The sequence below is a fragment of the Orycteropus afer genome, unplaced genomic scaffold, assembly GCF_000298275.1.
Source record: "Orycteropus afer afer isolate SDZICR_OR568_19922 unplaced genomic scaffold, OryAfe1.0 scaffold00016, whole genome shotgun sequence".
Lineage (NCBI taxonomy): Eukaryota > Metazoa > Chordata > Mammalia > Tubulidentata > Orycteropodidae > Orycteropus > Orycteropus afer.
Window position 1 is genome coordinate 1,907,386 of NW_006921603.1, and position 21,653 is coordinate 1,929,038.

General features: G+C 37.8%; 1 pseudogene; it reads right to left on the reverse strand.

Moving 5' to 3' along the window:
- Positions 1-5,185: 5,185 nt before the first annotated feature.
- Positions 5,186-5,878, reverse strand: LOC103213649 (annotated as a pseudogene).
- Between the last annotated feature and the right edge of the window lie 15,775 nt (positions 5,879-21,653).

The following is a 21,653-nucleotide window of genomic DNA, read 5'->3' on the forward strand; positions in this document are numbered from 1 at the left end:
AATAATTATGGTGAAAGGATACAACTATGATACACTCCCTTCTTGATTTTAAACCATGCAGTGTTCCCTTTTTCTGTTTGAATGACAGCCTCCTGGTCTATGTACAGGCTCCTTATGAGCCTGTGTTAAGTGTTCGGGAATTCCCACTCTTCTCAATGTTATCCACAATTTGTTATGATCCACACAATCAAATGCTTTTGCATAGTCAATAAAATACAAGTAAACATCTTCCTAGTATTCTTTGCTTTGAGCCAAGATCCATCTGGCATCAGCTATGAAATCTCTTGTTCCATGTCCTCTTCTGAATCCAGCCTGCACATCTGGAAGTTCTCTGTCAATATACTGAATTATCTTCAGTAAGATTTTACTTGCATGTGATATTAATGATAATGTTCGGTAATTTCCACATTCTGTGGGATCACCTTTCTTTAGAATGGGTACAAATATGGATCTCTTCCAGTCAGTTGGCCAGGTAGCTCTCTTCCAAATCTCTTGGCATAGCCAAGTGAGTGCCTCCAGTGGGGCATCCATTTGTTGAAACATATCGGTGAGTATTCTGTCAATTCCGGAAACCTTGTTTTTCACCAATTCCTTCAGTGCAGTTTCAACTTTTTCCTTCAGTGCCATTGGCTCTAGATTATATGTCTCCTCCTGAAATGCATGAATACTGACTAGTTCTTTTTGGTACAGTGACTCTGTGTATTTCTTCCATCTTCTTTTGATGCTTCCTGCTTCATTCAATATTTTGCCCATAGAATCTCTCAATATTGCAAATCGAGGCTTAACTTTTTTTCTCAGTTATTTCAGCTTGAGAAATGCTGAGCATGTTCTTCCCTTTTGATTTTCTAACTCCAGGTCTTTGCACATTTCATTACAGTTTTTTGGCTTTGTCTGCTCGAGCTGCTCTTTGAAATCTTCTGGTCAGTTCTTTTATCTTGTCATTTCCTCCATTTGCTTTAGTTACTCCCTGTTCATGGGCAAGTTTCAGAGTCTCTTCTGACATACATTTTGGTCTTTTTTTCTGTTCTCATCTTTTTAGTGACCTCTTGCTTTTTTCATGGATGATGTTCTTGATGTCATCCCACAATTCTTCTGGTTTTCGGTCATTAGTGTTTAATGCATCAAATCTATTCTTTAGATGGTCTCTAAATTCTAATCTAACCAAGATTATATTTTGGCCCTTGTAGACATGTTTTAATTGTCTTCAATTTCAAGTTGAACTTGCATGTGAGCAGTTGATGGTCTGTTCCACAATTAGCTCCTGGTCTTGTTTTGGCTGAAGGTATTGAACTTTTCTATTGCCTCTTCCCATAAATGTAGTCAATCTGATTCCTGTGTACTCCACATGGTGAAGTGCATGTGTATAGCTGCTGTTTGTGTTGTTGAAAAAAGATATTTGCTATGAATAAGTCGTTGATCTTGCAAAATTCTATCATGTGGCCTCCAGCATTATTTCTGTCACCAAGACCAAATTTTCCAACTACCAGTGAGTTGTCTTTGTTTCCAACTTTTGCATTCCAGTCACCAGTGATAATTAACACATCTTGATTGCATGTTTGGTCAATTTCAGACTGCAGAAGTTGATAAAATCTTCAATTTCCTCATCTTTGGCTTTGGTGGTGGGTGCATAAATTCGAATAATAGTAGTATTAATGGGTCTTCCTTGTAGGCATATGAATATTATCTTATCACTGACAGCATTGTACTTCAGGACAGATTTGGAAACATCCTCTGTGATTTCGAATGTCATGCCATTCTTCTTTAAATTTTCATTCCCAGCATAGTAGATCATATGGCTGTCTGATTCAAAATGGCCAAAACCAGTCCACTTCAGCTTACTAATTCCTAGGATATCAATCTTTATGCATTCCATTTCATTTTTGACAACTTCCAATTTTCCTAGATTCATACTTCATGCATTCTATGTTCTGATTATTAATGGATGTTTTCAGCTGTGTTTCCTCAATTTGAGTTGCACCACATCAGCAAATGGAGGTCTCGAAAGCGTTACTCTATCCATATCAGTAAGGTTGGTCCTACTCTGATGATGCAGCTGTTTCCTAGGTGTATTTTGAAAGCCTTCTGACCTAAGGGGCTCATCCTCCTGCACTGTATCAGATGATGTTTCCAGGTTATTCATAAAGTGCACAGTAATGTATCAAACAGTGTTTCTCCACTATTCATAAGGTTTTCCCTTTCCAATTCTTTGAGAAGTGGATGGCCTCTTACCTCTTCCTAGTCTTTCTCAGTCTGCAAGCTGCACTTAAACCTGTACACCATATGGAACCCTGCTGGCACCTGAAACACTGGTGGCACAGCCTCAAGCCTAATAGCAACACACAAGACATAGCAGTATAACAAACTGACAGACAAGTTTGTCTTGCTTAGCTGTTTGAACCTCTCTGCCCTCCACTTACCTAGATCCCTGGTGGTGCTCTACTCTGTCATCCCCATGGCTTCTCTTTCCCCCACTTTCCTGCCTGGTGTGGGTGGGGCCTGGTCCCTCCCCTTACCTGGATCCCTGGTGCTGCTCTGCTCTGTCATCCCCTCTGGCTTGGTTTTCCTCTGCTTTCCTGCCTGGAGGGGATAGTGCCTTGGTCCCACCCCTTACCTGGATCCTTGGTGCTGCTCTGCTCTTTTATCCCCCTGGCTTCTCTTTCCCTAGCTTTTCTGTCTGGTGGGGGTGGGGCTTGGGCCCCTCCCCTTTCCTGAATCCCTTGTGCTGCTCTGCTCTGTCATGCCCTCTAGCTTGGCTCCCCCCCCCCACTTTCCTGCCTGGTGGGGTTGGGACATGGGTCAGTCCCCTTACTGGATCCCTGTCTGCTGCTGACCATTTAGAAAGAAACCATTTCGTGTTTTCAGTCTTGAAATACTTTATGTCTAGTCATCACTCTGGAGTTAACACAGAAAGAGTCAAAAGCTAGTCAAAATATTTTCTAATGTAGTTGGTGCTATGTGTGCAAAAAAAATCTAAATTATACTTCAGCCTATATTTTGTTTAGTATTTTGTATAGATTAAGTTCCTTTCAATTAACCCAAGTTCATATTTTTTTTTTTAAATTTCATGCTATGAATATACATAATGTTCATTACAATCAGCTTATATAGATATAATCTTAATTTTTATTTTTTTAATAATAGAATTAAGAGAGAGTGAGAAAGTCTGTGTGTGTTTGTCTAAGAACTAGAAACTAAAACCTAAGATTTTATAAAAACAAAAGTAAAAAAAAAAAAAAAGATTCTTCTTTTATGAAAGAACAGAGACCTCAGGGCTGCAGTATTCCTCCTAATACATTTTTCAGTTCTGCTTTGTATGACATAACTATTTTTTTTTAATAGTTCAAGATGTGGAGTCAGTATTTTTTTAGATATTTTTTTAGATTCATATTAGTGAGCTTATTCCATAAGATTAATCTTTGGATTCAGTAAAATATAAAGCAATTATTTAAATCAGTGCTTAAAGCAGGAAATGTGCTTTGCAAATACATGTTCAATAATGCAAAGCTGATACATTTGTTCATTGCTGAGGTGAAAATCAGATCCTGGGTTTTTGTTAATAGTTTAATAATAATGGTCAAATTATCATATCTGAAATCCAAAGTTAACTTTTCAAATGAGGACTTGTGAAAGGAAAAGAAAATCCCTCTTGCTCTCCAACAATGATGAAAGTTAAGTACATTACAAAGAACGATTCTTCCTATGAAGCATTCCTTCACTACTGAGGAGGAAGATAGCAGAGAATATAGTGATCACTGAATGTGGTTCTGTATTTACTCTATTTTATTATTTGTTCAAGCATACTTTAGCATGTCCCCATAACCAGAATATACTCGAAGGGGCTCTTTACAATTTATAAATTGAATTTTCTATAAGGAGAATAGCTCTGGATATTATTCTTGTGTTAAATAAAGTCTAATCAAAATTAGATTTTTATCTAATTTTACTCAAATCTACTCTTCAGTTAGAGAAGGTTTGTAGAAGAGAGGCTGGTTTGTAGGCCAAATGTTGTGAGTATTAAACTGCGGCTCTTAGGCATTCACTGCATCTGTTTGGACTTAAACTCTGCAGAACTAAAATATGTGGTGATGCTGGAAAACAACACAATCATTAAATTTCTGAATCATGCTGAAACTTAATTTAAATCATCTTGCTAGAATCTTGAGTCCTAGGTCATTTTTTTCAGTTTCATAAATCATAGCATTATAAATTGGTATAGTGAGAAAAATCTCTCTTTGCTACTCCAGCTGGCAAATTTTCCCTCCTCAGTAATCTGCATTAGAAAGAATTTGTTGAATTATTGCTATATATGTATCAGGCATTATGTTAGATTTCAAGACAGAACCTATATCAACATGAGCCACAGCTACTTCTCTCAAGATTTTGACACACAATTCGAAAAATAAGACAAACTTAAAAAACAAACAACAACAACAACAACAAAACATGATAATTAACACAAACACATGTGATCAAGTGTCAAATCACTGGCAGAGATAAATACTATAAAAACATTGGGAGAAATATATACACTCACATGTGATGAGATGTAATGAGATCATATTTCAAAGTATTAACTGGTGTTTGGAGCTCATCAAATCCCTAAACCAGTACATCAAGAGCCTTTCATTTGATTATCCCCAGCCCTTATGTTGTGTGTGTGTGTGTGTGTGTGTGTATTACCCATTCATGAACCAGAAAACAAAAGTCACAGATCCTTGATAATTAAATTCAAAATATTCCAGTCTAAATGTAAGACAGGAATATTTGGGTGCATATGTTAAAAGATGGCATGTAGAGGAAAAAGGAAAGGGAAGGAACATCACAAAAAGGAGAGCAGTATATGCATATCATGTACATCATACATATATGTGTACATATAAGTATACATACATACAGGATATATAGTATATACAGAAATATAGAATCTCCACTGAAGGAGCACCATCCCTAGGCCATCTTTTGGGAGCTTTTTAGCTGACTTGATGACACTTGCACCTAACAGCAACAACAAACAACATGAGAGGTGGGGTTCTGGGGGAAAAGTGCCCCACACCTAAGTGGACAAAATGTAAACCAGTTGTGATCAAGTCATTTCCGTCTCCTGGTGAGCGTGTCAGAGTAGAACTGTGCTTTATTAGGTTCTCTTTTCTTTTTTTTCCCTCTCCCTCTCTTTTAATTAACTCATTTAATTTTTCTGGTATAAAAACCACTGTATGGTAGCCACAGATGGAGCCTGTGTCATCTGCATGGAGACTCAGGTGCAGGTTTTATGAGATAGTCAGTGAACTCCTGGTAGGGAGACTTGGGGAACATAATCTCTTTCCAGATATCAGGGTTGAGATAGTTGTTGGTCATGGAGATGGTATCAAAGATAACCTTGGCAAAGTTGCCTGGGTGGCAGAGTAGCCCCTGGCCAAGGTATAGCCATCATCAATATTGGCTATCAGCAGCAACTTCTTGGCATGGGGCCAAGAAAAGGCCAGTGCTTATGCATGTGTGGATGAAGTGCACTAGCATAAAGCCACAGAAGCCAGTTACCCTGCAGGAAGCAGTATGGAGCTTGCCAACCTTGTTCCCTCAGTAGCTTCCTGGCAGGGGGCCAGTGCAGAACTTGGCAAGGATGATGGCCCTGTGGATAGTTGTAACCACCTCAGTGAAGCAGTTAATGTCCAGGCCAACAGATGTGGTCATTGTAATCCCCTACTCCAACAATTGTCCTGAATCTGGTCCTCTGGCCCACATGCTTCTGCCTTTGCACAGGCATGATTTTTAGAACCTTGTTCTGGAGGGCAATCTCCAGAAAAAAGTCAATGATCTCAGACTCCTTGTTAGACAGCAAAAAGAGATAGATATCCTTCAGGGAAATGATATGCATGTCCTTGATGTGGAGCCATTCATCATCTTTGGGTTGACTGGTGTGAACTTCATGTCCTGGGTCCCATCTCAACTATATTACAACCAGGCCCAGGAGGTCACTGCCAAAGCCTCCGCAGAAGCTGTCAAGGCCTCCAGGGCCTTAGAACCTCTGGGCCCTCCCACTGCATCAGCATCATCAACCATTTGGTGTTTCTTGGAGACTAAGCCCTCATAGGGTTTTCAATGGCTCATTATCTGAAAGTAGTTCACAAGGCATTTTTTTTTTTTTTTTAATCACCTCTTGGTGGATATAAACCTCCAACTTTTCAGTTAGTGTTGAGCACGTTAAGCATTTTCACTACCCACAGACTCTGTTATCTAACTTCTATGAGAATAAATGAACTCTTAATGGGTTAAGCTCAACCATGAGCTTGGATAATGAACATAAAGTTAGTGAACTTTCCCAGCTTTGCCAGAGTGGGTGGAAATAGTTGTGGAAAAAAATCTTGAAAAACATAAGACTTGCATAGAATCCTGAATGATACCAATATAGATCTAGATGTAGTGACATTCAGAATAATAATGGGCTACTAAGTGAAAAAGAGCTAGGATAAGAGTTTATGTGAACAGGAAGGGTTCTATGTATGGCACAGGTTTAAAAACATAAGACTTTAAATCTAAAGGACTAATCTCTGAAACATAGAAGACAAGTTCTAAGGAAACACTCAGGGTTATGAATCTATATTGTCCATTGGGAATTAACAGGGTTAAAAGATTTGGTAAGTATTCAGCTTGGATGCAACCAACAAACAGACAAAAACCTCCCTATAATTTTTCCCAGCATGCATGTAATGCTTTTTTGCAATCTGAGATCTATAGGAGTCAAGGATAATTTGTTGCAGATAATGAGACCTGCACGTAACCCTGCTCTGTTTAAGTCAGGGACCTAAATGTAAATATTAACTCAGATAATGCCCTGAAAGAAATGTGGAAAGAGTTAGGGAAGTGATTATACAGTTGTCCTACCATCCTACTCATTCTGTGGGAGCCTAAGATCTGACATAAAGGATTCCCTTGGTGTTCCAAGGTCTTTGATTCTACAATATGTCTCTAGACTTTCAAGAAACAAAAGTACTTTTTTTTAACTTAATTTTTTTTTTTTTTTAATATGTGATTTGGGTGAAAGTTTACAGAGAAAATTCACTTTCAATACAGCAGCTTACACACATTTTGTCTCATGATATTGACTGAAATTTCCCACAATGCAACAGCTCCCCTCCCACATCCTCCCCATACTTACCTGTTCCCTGTGTCCTTCCCTCCATGCACTCCTGCTCCCTGAGCTGCCTCCCTGTGCATACACAGCCCTTCTATTCTCCCATGATTGTTCTCTCCAAAGAGTGTATCTACCTAATGTAAATGTTCAGCTCATATGCCTGTCTTTTGTTTGGCTGGAAGTCCCAGGAGTGGGTTCAATTCCAGACCTGAAGGGCAGCTAGGGGCCATAGTCTCAGGTTCCATCAGACCTGCAAACCTTGTCCCTAAAGTGCTTTTTTTTTTAAAAAAAAAAAAAAAGTAGTAGGAAAACCACTTTTTAATAACTCAAATACATGGACGGTCTTAAGTAAAAGAAATTTTACATAATTGTGCCATGGAGAAGCACTGCTGGCTCAATGGTTAAAGGTCTCAGCTTCTCCTTAGGGAATAGATGTGGGAATCTGCTTCTGTAAAGATTTACAGCCTTGGAAACCCTATGGGGCAATTCTACTGTGTCCTATCAGGTTGCTATGAGTCAGAATCAACTTGACAGTAGTGTTTTTTTCTGATGTGCTGTGTAGTTTTGAAACAAGTTTTTAAGTTAAATATAGATTTTTATCTTAATTTGTTCCAAGTAAAACCAGTTATATATATACATGTTCTTCAATGGTAGAAAGATTTATGATGGTTCTTAGTCCTGAGGAAATTCTTGGCTAGTAAAAATGTAGTGTTGCATCTATTGCCACAGAATGATTCCTATACCTGTTTTTTTCTCTCTCAACAGACTGCTCACCTCAGCACTTCTGTCAAGATTCACTACCCCTGTTACAACAATGGAGTTATGAAGAAGAAAAGGAAGCCCATTAAGAATAACTCCTGTGTTGTTTAGATTTCCAAGTCAGTCATTCAGCTGAATGATGCTTTCTCAACAGATGGAAGAAGATGAATTGATGCAGTGCTCAATTCCAGAGATAATCTTGAATTCTTCTCTCTTATCACAGTAGTAGGGGAGACTCAAGAAGGCTGGTGCATTTTTCCATTACCTTACAGTAAGATCTGTGAAGCCAAATAGCAGGAAGAGCACTATGTGCAGTTTTCCCTCAACGCATTGCTGTTGAGCGGATCTCAACTCCTAGCAACTCTACAGTACAGAGTAGAACTACCCATAGGGTTTCCTAGGCTGTAATCTTTATGGAAGCAAACTGCCGTATCTTTGTCCCATGGAGCAGCTTATGGGTTCTATCCTCTGACCTTTTGGTTAGGAGTCAAACACTTAACAACTGTGCCACCAAGAGTCCTCTGGTTTTTCTTTAAGTAGCCAAAATATTGTTGTTGTTGTTGTTGTTGTTATTTGCCATCGAGTCGGCCCCGACTCCTAGCGACCCCTCCTTGGGTTTCCAAGGCAGTTATCACTATGGAAGTAGGATTGCCCAACCTTCCTTCTGAGGAGTAGCTGGTGGGTTTGAACCGCCAGCCTCCTGGTTAGCAGTCAAGTGCCTTAGGCACTATGCTACCAGAGCTCCTAGCCAAAATATTAAGGGAAGATTATTTGGAAAACAGGTGAGATAACACCTAAGGGCAAGAAAAACATGGCTATTGAGATTATGAGTTAGCAGTGTCCAAAGTAGGGTAGCTATAGGATACTAGCAGTTACAGCTATCTGCTTATGAATACAGTGATTGCTCAAATCAAAGTTCCATTGGCTGCAAAGAATCCAGATCCATACTAACAAGCTCAAAATTACAAGCCTATAAAAACAGAAATGTTATATTGCTGGGCCTAATGTGAAATTCATCTGAGGAATGGAATACTTCATAGCTGTTCCTCTTTATTTCTATTTTTTTTCTGTATGTCTAAATCCATTTTTCTTTCATCCAAATAGCTTCCTATTTATAATCATCCATTTTGCACCTCCCAACACATGTGACTTCATCTCATACATGGTTTTGGCTTGTCATGATACTACTTTTGGCTTTAACTTTATATAGACTTTTAAACAAGATTTTTATTAGCTCAGTTCCTAATTTCCAGGAAAGCAGTATGTTTGCTTTAGCAGGAGACAAGGGCCTATGCCTCATCAAATAAACTTTGTGTGGAAATGAGACCATGTAATACCAACTTAACTTCTTTGCTGTTGTTATGGATGTTTTATTTCAGGCCAGAGGAAAGAATGGATGTCACAGCATGTTCTCTACTTGAGGAAACATTCATTTCAAATTTAGGCCCAAAGCAACCCAAGAAATGAAGTACCTGCCATCTTCAGCACCAATTATAGGATAATTCTCCGTCTTGGATTTCTTCCTCTTTTTTTAGTACAGCCTAGCAGTCACTATTTGGGTATTTTCTGAAAAGAGCAATAGCTCAACTTTTCCCATCCTTTGTCCGTACATTTTATTTTTATTTTTCTCAATCACTCAATACTATTCTCTCTATAACTGTCATTACTATATATGTGTTCGTGTTTCTTTGCTATAACCTAACATTTCTGCTTAAATTGCGTAGTGTTGCCCACTGATATGCAAAATGGGAAATTTAGTAATCTCTATATTTTCCTCAAGACAAAGGAAAGAAATAATTTTTACTACTTTGCAAAAAATGAAAGTTATCTATTCAAACATACTTTCAAGAACCTTTAATTAGAAAATTACAAAGTTTCTAATGAAAATCCTCCTAGAGATTAACAGTGATTAAAAGAACAGCATTATTCAAAACAACACTGTAAAGGATTGCTTGAATCTAAAAGGAAACGCTGAAATATTTTGAAGATGTGCAGAAATGTAAAAATGCAACATTCTATATGTTCTTAATATGACCAAAGAGTAAAAGAAAGAAAGAAAGCAGACAGACAAAATGTATGCATAAGCCAATCTGGGGTTAATCTAGGCAAACTTTGATCCCTAATGTCTGCAATCTGTTAGCACATTTAAGCCTCAAGACAAAGTTTAATGCTATTATCATGTACTGTTTTACTCTACTGAGACAACGTAATTAAGCTGAAGGATATCCACCGAACCTATGATAAGATTGCCTCCGAACATAAGGTGGAGCATAACAGAGTATCTACAAATGGAAACAACAGTATATAGAGAATTTTTATTGTTACATTAAAAAAGACTGGAGGTAAGCATGACAGTAGTGATGGATATTATACTTATTTTCATGCAGGTATTCAACAAATAAGTTTGATAGCCTACAATAAGCCATGCACCGTTCAACATGATAGAAAACAGCACCCATGTGAGGTGATTTTGCCACAGAAGAGACATTTGGCAAAGTTTGGAAATATTTGTGGTTACAACCAAATGGTATATAGTACAGAAGTAAAGGAATTGTCCTTCAATTGGATTATGCATGTTTTATCTTCAGTAACTCTTCAGCAACTCTAGATAAGAAAACTGGATTATCAGCAGCTTGCAAAGGGAGAACAAAGTAACAAAATGACTATCATATTTTCACAGAGGCATCCAGATTGTTTTGTTATTACCTTTAATTGGTTAAGTACAGATAGTAGGAATTTGCTCTCTCTTCATTTTAAAGATATCAAGAGACACATGTACACAAATTCATCACACTTTCAGACATTCTCTACATGTTATCTTGTCCACTTCTGTAAGAATAATTACAATAGAATAATACCAAAACTGATTCACTTTTTCATGAAAGTCTGTGAAGGTTAAGATTGTGGTCAACTTGGTTGGGGCATAATTCTCAGTGGTTTGTCAGTTATGATGTAGTTATCCTCTATGATGAGATCTGCTATGAGCAGCCAATCAGTGGAAAGGGTATTTCCTTGGGGGTGTGGCCTGTTTCCAATATATATGGGTGTTCTAGCAAAACTCTCTGGTTTTTATTAGATCTGGATCCTGCATCTGGCTTGTTATGATCTGACCTCTGATTCTTTGGACTTGATCCAGTGGCCTTCCATATTGCCTGTCTATCTTGGGATTGTTGCCTCCACAGCCTGTAAGCCTGCCATTTTACCTGCCAATCTTGAATTCATCAGACTCTGCAGCCAGTAGCCTGCTATATTACCAGCTGAACTTGAATCCATCATACTCTGCAGCTATATAAGTCAGGAGAAGCCCCCAGCCTGACTTCTGACCCTGGGACTTGGGCTTGCCAGCCCCTACAACTGTGAGAGCCATTTCCTTGATACAAATCTCTCTCTCTTTCTCTGCTTCACTGGTTTGCTTCTGTAGAGAATCCAGTATAACACAGTGTCCTAAGACTCAAACCATCTTATAGCTTACTTCTTTCTGGATCTGCCATATTATAAACATACAGAAACCATATACAAGATCTTTGTATGCCTGTTCAGTCAAAAATGTAAAATTCCCTTTAACTATTTAAATTTGTAAAGTACCTTATATTCTTAATTAAATATGATTGTAACAACAAAACAACATAGTGAATCAGAGTTTAAACCAAATAGAAGAATATATATATATATATATATATATATATATATATATATATATATATATATATATATGTTATAAAAAAAGGCAATTTAATAATTTTCACTCTTTTAATTTTTCTACTCTTCCAACACCATTAATTAAAGAGATCAAATTAAATCCCAAAGCCCTTAAGAACAGGACATACAGAGCCACAGACTGAGAAAGTCTATACTTCTCTAGTGGAATTCTCATTTATAATGAAAATTAACTCTGTAACTATATACCATCTCATGATTTAGGAGATGGAATAGGATGTGGTGTTCTTCATGCTAAGTTGTTTCAGACTTTTTATTTTCTCAATTGCCTTCCTGAAAACATATTCAATTTTGTGAATATCCCTCTTTAAAAAATTGTATCAAGAACTGGACACAATTATCTAGAGAAATTCTATCAAAGAAAATGAGATTAGTGGAATAAATCACTTCCTTTGCCCTGAACATATTAGTGAAACTTAAATAATGACTTTCTTTGACAGTCATGTCACAATGTGAATTCCATTGATCAGAGACTGCTACCTTCTCAGCAAGATTGTCTCATACTTGTCGTTGTATAAAACCTGTTGCTGTCAAGTTGATTCCAATCATAGCAATCCTATAAGACAGGGTGTAACTGCCCCCATAGGGTTTCCAAGGTTGTAAATCTTTATAGACACAGACTGCCAAATTGCTTTTCCACAGAGCAGCTGGTGGTTTAAAGCAGCTGACCTCTTAGTTAAGCAACCACACACTTAACTACCGCATCACCAGGGATCCTTTGCATTGTATAGTTGATAACATTACCTTAGTGTAAGTTTTTATATTTTGGAATATTATATATTATTATCCCAGCTTATAAAATTGGTTTCATATTTTACTTTTATTAATTAAAATATTTATATTAACATATATCTCCTTCTACAAATATGAAAGGGTTTTCAGTTATTCAATCAAGATAAATTTATTTAATGGTCTCTGTGTTTTAGTCACAGCTAATGGGATAGATAATATTCTTTCTCTGCCTTTACAGAGCTTAATATTTAGTGGATTTCTAGCTCTTTATCCAAATATTTATTAAAAAATACGGAATAGACCTTCTGTTGTGTAAAGCCATCCCTGTCTGATGCCAATTTAAGTGCCCCACTATGTGATCCCACAGCCCATTTTGCTCAGAATCCAGTTGGCAAGGTTTTATACAGAATATTCACTCAGCTTATATCATTGAATTTCCCCATGTATGTGTCTCCTGCCCTATTGGAAAGGAGTTCTAGTGGCACAATGCCTAAGGCCCTCCTGGATACCGAAGTCTTTGAGCTAAAGGACTGTCTGTTTTATCTAGCGGCCTACTCACCAAGGACTGTTGTGTCTGGTTCATAGCGCTTGTTGAATAAAGGCTTGCTGAACTGTTGAACTGAACAAAAGAAGGCAAACATTGTGTCTTGTAGCATGATTTTCATCCACTTAGTAATAACTTAAGGTCTTCTTTAGTTAGATTCCTTTACAATATATTTTGTGTTTTAAAACCAGCAAACCCATCACAATTTGGCATATTTCAGGGTATATATTTTTCTCTTCAACATATTGATAATCTTTCTAACTCCATTAGTTCATCAACACTCTTGTAGCCTTTGTAGTCTCTAGGGTCTTGCTTATGATGTTCCATTTATATTCATTCTGCTTCCCCTTCCTGATTCATATTTACATTCAGGGAAGTTTTCCCTGACCTGGCTCAGACAAAGTTCCAACTATGCTCAAACATGATCCATTTATGTTTCTCTATTAGGGCACACAGTGTTCCAAGTTCTTCTCTAATTATCTCCCATTTGATAGTGGTAGGTTTATAAAGAACCATATTTATCCTCCACTCTCATATCTTTAGAGACTAACATGGTGATTTTTTTTGGGGGGGGGGGAGATATATACTATTTTTATTGTCAATTAACTTTTTTTTTGTTTTAATTGTGATTTGGTGAATATTTACAGAGCAAATTCACTTTCCATACAGCAGTTCACACATACACTTTGTCTTATGACATTGACCACAATTTACCACAATGCAACAGCTCCCCTCCCACTTCCTCCCTATTAACCTCACAGGTTGAGGAGGGACTTCTCTATCTTAAAGAAAAGAAGAAGATTTGGGAGCAGAGTGCATCCTATGGATGCAGGATCCCTATGCTGAGAAATTACTAGACCTAAGACAAAGCTGAACACTGGACTATTGTAACATTGGAGAGATGTACCACTGGAAACTGCAATAGCGTAGCATGGGACCAGCAGAGGCACAGGACTAGCACTGGGCTGCACTGGGCTCACAGAGTCACAGTGAAAGAATTAAGAACCTTTGAGATGAAAAATATTGAAGAACTGTAGAAAATAATGTCATAGGAGATGAAAGGAGGAAGATTAGACACAAAATTAGGAAGTAAATTTGGAGTTGAAATCAAAGTAGAAACATTATTCAATAAGTCACTGATAATTACTAAACATGAGTCACTTAATTTGGTTCTCTCTTCATTTCATTACTGAAGTGACAGACCCAAACCTGTTCTATCCACTTAATCTTAAATCTTACCACCTTCAGCACAGCATCTTGCCTCCTACTTTGGACTTGATGGAATCCAACCTGTAAGAACTCTCTTATACCTATACCTCTCTTAGCACCTGCCTTCACACCACCTTAGAAGCCTTGAAATAATCCTTAATTTTTACCTACCTGCTTTTACTTTCCTCCTTTCTTAGAGTAAAGAAAAGAAAAGGTGACCTTTTTTTCAGAGTTGGTCTCCCTGTTCATAGTTTTGGTCTCAAGCTTCCTACTTCTTCTAAATGCCTTCAACTCCCACCCCCATCCCCCTTTGGCAGCAACAGTTCCTCTCTCTCTGCTGGTATCTTTCTAAGTACTTGAAGGTGTGTACAGATGCTAGCCCCAGATGCCTTTACCAGATCCTGTGTTTCCCTATCTTTTAGTCCATCACTTCTTTACTCTCATCAAACTTGTGGTCAGTTGGAAATTTTCCACATATGTCTATAAATATGTCGAATTCAGGAAATGAGTCACTTGATTTATCTACATCTGTTGTTCCATTTCTTCACCACCCAAATTTATTCCCTTTTTCTTCTCTTCAGGTTATTATAATCAATAATAGTGGTGGTATTGCTGTCAGCTTCTCTGTCTCTGCTCTGCCTTTGTGCCAAATATCTGCATACAATCAGTGAATTCAAAGCATATAGATATTCAAATCATGGGTCCACAAAGTACAATTTATCTACCATCTCATTTCAGTTTCATTCTTTGTAAATATTCAGGTAATAATAGTATCTCATCAGGTTGTTATGAAAGATAAATTAATTATTTTGAAGAGCTTTGCAGAATAATTGGCATAAAGTAACTATCACTTGTTAGCTATCATTATTGTTTAGCTATCTTCCAACCTATCCATCTTCCAGGGCCCATATATGTCAAAGGTGTCTAGATAAATCTAGTCACTAATGCTATGCCCTGCATGTGGTTGATAATAAATTAGAGAGATCAGACTGTTACCAAGAGGAGTTAGACATACTAGTGTCATGATATTTTGCCTTTCTGATACTGATTACTTGCATCTGATTATAATTGTTATCATCTTTACAGAGCTGCTATGAGTACTAACTAAGATATTGCATGAACTCTGGTTGCATAGTGGGTAAGGCATTTGGCTGCTAACCAGAAGGTCAGCAGTTCAAATCCACCATCTGCTCTGTGAGATGAAGGTGAGGCAATCTATTTCCATATAGATTTATAGCCTTGGAAACACAACAGGGGTCACTATTAGTTGTAATTCACTTAATGGCAGTGGATTGTTTTTGTTTTTGTTTTGGGTTAAGCACCAAGTAAATTATGGGGTGGGAACTCAGATCCTAGGTGCTATCATTGTCATCACCATTATCATTCCTGTTCCTCCTTTAATTTTGTGCAGTCTGGCTCCCTGCACTGTTCTTGAAAAGGTTTTCTTGTATAGAATCTCCTAATAACCAAATTAAGTGACTCATGTTCAGTAACTATCAGTGACTTACTTATTGAATAATGTTTCTACTTTGATTTCAACTCCAAATTTACTTTTCCTAATTTTGTGTCTCATCTTCCTCCTTTCATCTCCTATGACATTATTTTCTACAGTTTTTCAATATTTTTCATCTCAAAATTTCCATCCATTTCATTCTCTAGGCCTTAATGGATTACCCATATCTCTAGTGTTACCCTCCATCTTAAACACTAGCTAGACACATTTCCAAATACATATGAGAATTTTCTTCCTCCATAACTTATCAGCACTTTATGCTGTCGTTGTTGTTGTTATGTGCCCTCGAGTTGGACCGTCGACTCATAGTGACACTTCCTTAGGTTTCTGAGGAGGTATCACTATGGAAGTAGATCATCCAACCTTCCTGCCTAGGAGTAGCTGGGGGGTTTGAACCTCCAGCCTTCTGGTTAGCAGTCAAGTGCTTTAAGGCACTACGCTACCAGAGCGCTTTATACTAAACACATCTTATTTCACTAAAACCACAAGCCATACAATGAATTAACTCCCACAGAATGATTGGGTGGGGCTATGCAAATAAGATGTGTAAAACTCTTGCTGGGATTGGCTGTATTATGTGAATAAGATGCCTATGGCCCACCAAAAGGATTGGTCAATTTTCCCATCCTGCTAGGCTTCAAAAGAGATAATCTCACAGGTTGAGGAGGAACTCATCTATCTTAAAGAAAAGAAGAGGCTTTGGGAGCAGAGTGCATCCTATGGATGCAGGATCCCTACGCTGAGAAACTACTAGACCTAAGAGACAAAGCTGAACACTGGACTGTTTTAACAGTGGAGAGATGTACCACTGGAAAATGCAGCAGTGTAGCATGGGACCAGCAGAGGCACAGGACTAGCAGACGGCTGCACTGGGCTCGGAGTCACAGTGAAAGCACCAAGTACCTTTGAGCAGGCAGCTTGCTGGTGGAGCGGGGTACCTCAGGGCATTTGTTGACAGAGCTAGGCTTTCTGACCCATGAAGCAAGAGAACTGAGTTCCTTGGAGCAGGATGCTTCCAGCAAAGTGGGATGCCTCAGGCACTTATCAATAAGCTAGAAAATTGAAACATTTACACAGCTTCTGGGCAGGCAAAAGCAGGGCCTAGCGGTAAAGGCCTGCCTGCTTTTACAGAAGCTGTCCTGTTTGAGGAACTGGATTCTGAATTGTTTCTATTACTTCCAAGCTGATCCTGATCATGAATTGCAATCTGTTACTTCCCTGTTGTTGTTGGGTGCTGCAGAGTCAGTTCCAACTAATACTGACCCCAACGTACAACAGAATGAAACCCTGCCTGGCCCTGCACCATTCTCATAATCATTGCTATCTTTGAGCCATTGTTGCAGCCACTATGTCAATCCATCTCTTTTCACTCTCCACTCATGATGGACAGGCTTCAGCAGAGTTTCCAGCCCAAGACAGTGTAGGAAAAGGACCTAGTGGTCTACTTCTGAAAAGTCTGGCCAGTAAAAACCTTATGGAAAAAGCAGAACATTGTTATTTCCCTAAGAAACCCCACAAGCACAAGTACTGTCTGTGAGTCCTGTGAGGCCATTGCAAAGAATTATCAAACACAGCAGAGAAGCAGAGAGTGCAGTGAGAGGGAGGCATGGCGTCATAATTGGTAAAAAGGTTAGAAAGCACTAGTTTAAACTCCACAATACCTCTTTGCACACATATCTGTTCTTATGTCAAGCATGTACAGAAACTGTCACCTTCTTAAAGCACTTAATATAGCCACACTTTAGTTACAAGACCTCCTGCATAACTTTTGCCAGTAAATAAGACTTTGAACTGAGTGTCACTGAAGTGGAAGCATGATCCTCATATCTTCCTAAATAGTTAAAGCCTAATGACACCTTTAAAAGTAGACAGTGTGTGACAGAGACAAGTTTATTTCCCTGGAGACAGCCAGTTGATAAATATAATGTTCTATAGAGGTCTAATGATTTTTCGATTCACAACACCTGTGGTACTATAAAGACCTAATGTCAAGTACATGACTGAGTCAATTTTTCTAATTCCCAAACTTATATAAACCATCGCATGAAGGATCTAGGCTCTAGAATCATCTAGCTTCATATATTGATACATATAGTGTGCAGCATATTGTCCAACTATGTTTTGAAAGCAGATCTTAACAATTTATTTCCTTATTCTGCAGACTAATAATGGTATAAAATTATACTATACATTATAGTGAATATAAAAATACAAACAATATAAAAAATAGATGAGTTGTCCTAAGATGGCTCATTTCTCCAAAAAAATAATTTATTTTGAGCCATCATTATTCATCCTCATTGACAAAATTAGTGTAAAATGTTACTAATAACTACCACGAAAAAGTAAGAATTTTCATCAAATCATTTTATGCAATTTTAGTCTGCTATATTGAAAAAAGTGATGGGAAGCAATATTTTCAGAATAGTAATAATTTTATTTTAAAACAGATATCAAATAATTAGATATTAAAATATTTGCAGAATAATGTGTTAGCACTAACTGTTTCTGTGAGGATAAACAGCATATGAAATATGTCCTCAATGAAGATTTTAATATATTTGTATATAAGACATAAATTTTCACAAATTTAATAACATGAAACTTAAATGATAACATTTGGAAACAATTATATGCATTATGTGTATAATGAAAAATACGTGCCTAAGGAAAAACACAAATAAAAATATTATTAAGTGCTATGATTTCAGGGAAGAAGTTTTCCCTTTCCCTTGGTAGATGATCCATGTGGGGAAAATATAAGATGAAATGTTAGATAAGTGGGCAAGGTTCAGATAGTAGAAAATAATCTGAACCTTATTTTGCTCACAAATAGGTATAAATAAATAAATAGATAAACTATGTATAATTTTTAATTATATGAAGAGATAGACAACTAAGACTTTCATATTTCAATATGATTTTCTTAAAAATTTATATCTTCAAACTAGCAAGAAATTTATTGTGTTTCCTTAAATGGTATGGTTCATTGTTAATGGGGACTTACTCTGTAAAAATCACCACGTGATACAGTACTGCATTGTCATTGAAGGCAAACATGGGTATACGGGTGGATAGATGGGTGGACAGGCTGAACTAGTAGGTATGTCTGTGAAGCAGGGAGTGTACCCAAGACCACGTATAGGGTGGCAGACAATGATCCTATAAGTTTATGTGTATGATCTGAATTCCCAGGGATATAGTAGAGCTGACAAGGGGCAAGGTTGTAGTCACTACTTGGTCATAGCCAGCTACCCAGAGGGACCGAGTAGTTGAACCTGTGGGCTCAGGACCATAGTCGCAGGGGACATCAAGCTCAATTGGCATAACATACTACACAAAACATTATTCCACCTCCTACTTTGGTGAGTAGCGACTGGGATCTTAAAAGCTTGCAAGCAGCCATCTAGATGCAACGATGGGTGTCTCCACATCCAGAACAAAGAAGAATAAAGAAAACCAAAAATTCATGGAAATAATTAGTTCTAGCAACTGGTACACCATCCAATTTGCATCCTATATGACTATGAGACCAGAAGAACTAGATGGTGCCCAGCTACCACTGTCAAACACTTGAAAGGGGATCTGTAGGAGATCCTGAATAGAGAGGGAGAACAATGTGGAAGAAAACTCAAAATCATTTTGGAGGAAAAAAAAAAGGGAGGGGACCAGGTTTGCTGGTCCTATAGAGCCTGGTGGAACCACTGAGACTATGGTCCCCAGCTGCCCTTCAGGTCTGGAATTGAACCCACACCTGTGGCTTCCAGCCAAACACAAGACAGGCATGTGAGTTGAACATCTACCTGAGGTAGATACACTCCTTGGAGAGAACAATCATGTGAGAAAAGGACTGCTTACACACAGGGAGACAGCTCAGGGGGCAGGAGTGTATGGAGGAAGGGACACAGGGAAGAGGTACTTGGAAAGATACCAGCAGAGAGAAAGGAACTGTTGCTGCCAAAGGGGGATGGGGGTGGGAGTTGAAGGCATTTAGAAGAAGTAGGAAGCGTGAGACCAAAACTATGAACAGGAAGACCAGCTCTGAAAAAGGTCACCTTTTATTTTCCTTACTCTAAGAAAGGAGGAAAGTAAAAGCAGGTAGGTAAAAATTAAGGATTATTTCAAGGCTTCTAAGGTGGTGTGAAGGCAGGTGCTAAGAGAGGTATAGGTATAAGAGAGTTCTTACAGGTTGGATTCCATCAAGTCCAAATCAGGAGGCAAGATGATGTGCTGAAGGTGGTAAGATTTATGATTAAGTGGATAGAACAGGTTTGGGTCTGTCAGTTGAGTAATGAAATGAGGAGAGAATATGAAATAAAGAAAACAATTCCTAAATAGAAGAGTGAACAGTACAATGTCACTTCTTTATTCAACAATGCAGTCTGAAATCCAAAATGGAGAAAGATAGTATCTTGGGATTCTGGGATTGGGATCATCAAGGGTTCCAGGGAAGAATGTATAAGCCAAGGACCTTAGGGTTCTAGAGAGAGAAGCCCTCCTGAATTGGCTGACCACAGCACTCAGCCAATTAGAGCACTAGTCCAGGTGCCCCTCCTATGTGTTCTTGAAGTGTCATTTTCTTCCCCAATAATTACTTTTCTAATACTGTATTGTAATTGCTTATTTAAGGTCTTTTCTCACTTGACTTTCCACGAGGGCAGTGACTGAGGTGTTCTTTCTCATTATTGTATTTGCAGCACATGGTAAAATGTCAGAATAAGTGATCAGAAGTTGTGTGTCTGTTTGTGAACCTAGAAGTGCAGTACCAATGGCAAAGACTGAAGGTCCTAAAGAAATAAAACCTTCATATTGAGATATTCAAATATTTCAAAGGTTCCTTCTCTCAGAATTTGCCTGTCATAAAAGTGTTAGTCCTGTGGGTCTCATAAAAACATCTACATATCTAGTTAAAATATCAATTATGATTTATTTCCAGGTTGGTGCTGACAAGTCTTTAATTTAAAAAAGCTCCCAAGTAATAATGATAATGCTGGTTTGTGGATAACCTAAGGAGTATCAAGGACCTAGCAGATCAGATTCTTCAACTTTGTCACGTATGACCAAATATCTTCATTCTCTAACTGGTCAGATTAAACTTAACTAACTCCATAACCACAAAAACCTTTAGCTAAAAGTGTGAATAAACTTGTAGACCTTGCAGACCTTTTATGCTTTCTAGTTCTCATTGCTCTTTTGATGGCTGTAATCTGCAAGTGGATCTATCTCTATTTCTTGTGTATTCTGACTCTGGCCGCCTACTTGGCTTCTATGGGTACTTATGCCCTAAACTTTCAGACTAATCACAGGATTCCTGAACTACTATTCTACCTTGGGTACCTCTTTGGAGCTTACACTATCCTTACTCATCACCTATATTTAATATGCCAGCTGAATCCCCCTCTTTTAAGAAGACTTGTGATTGCATTTAGGACCTACTAGGATAATCCAGGATAATCTCTCCATCTCTAAATCTTAATCTAATCATGTATGCCAAATGCCACTTTATTATAGAAGGTTAACATTCACAGACTCCAGAAATAATGATCTGGCTATCTTTGGGAAACTTTATTTAGTCTACCACAGATTTTAAACCTCGTTTCACCCAATCAAAGTTTATAATGTGGCAGTTTTCTGTAAAATATATATATATATATATATTAGTATTTTAAATATAATTTAAAAAATTATATTTGCACACTTTATTTTACATTAATACTTTTTAATCATTTTTAACCCAAATGTGACCAGCTACTCATACCTTTATAAACTTGCCAGTAATTTTGAAAATTTAATTTCTCTTAAATATTAACTGGTGAGCAGTTCTCAAACAGGTAAAAAAAAAAAGTTATAAAATATGCCATTATCTAATCATATTTAAGTGTTTTAACATTTGCCAATAAAAGACTGGGAGCTGTGGTGGTGTAGTGTCTAAGGCATTTGACTGCTAACCAGAAGGCTGGCAGTTCAAACCCACCAGCCACTTCTCAGAAGGAAGGTTGGGCAATCTACTTTCATAGTGATACTGCCTTGGAAACCCAAGGAGGGGT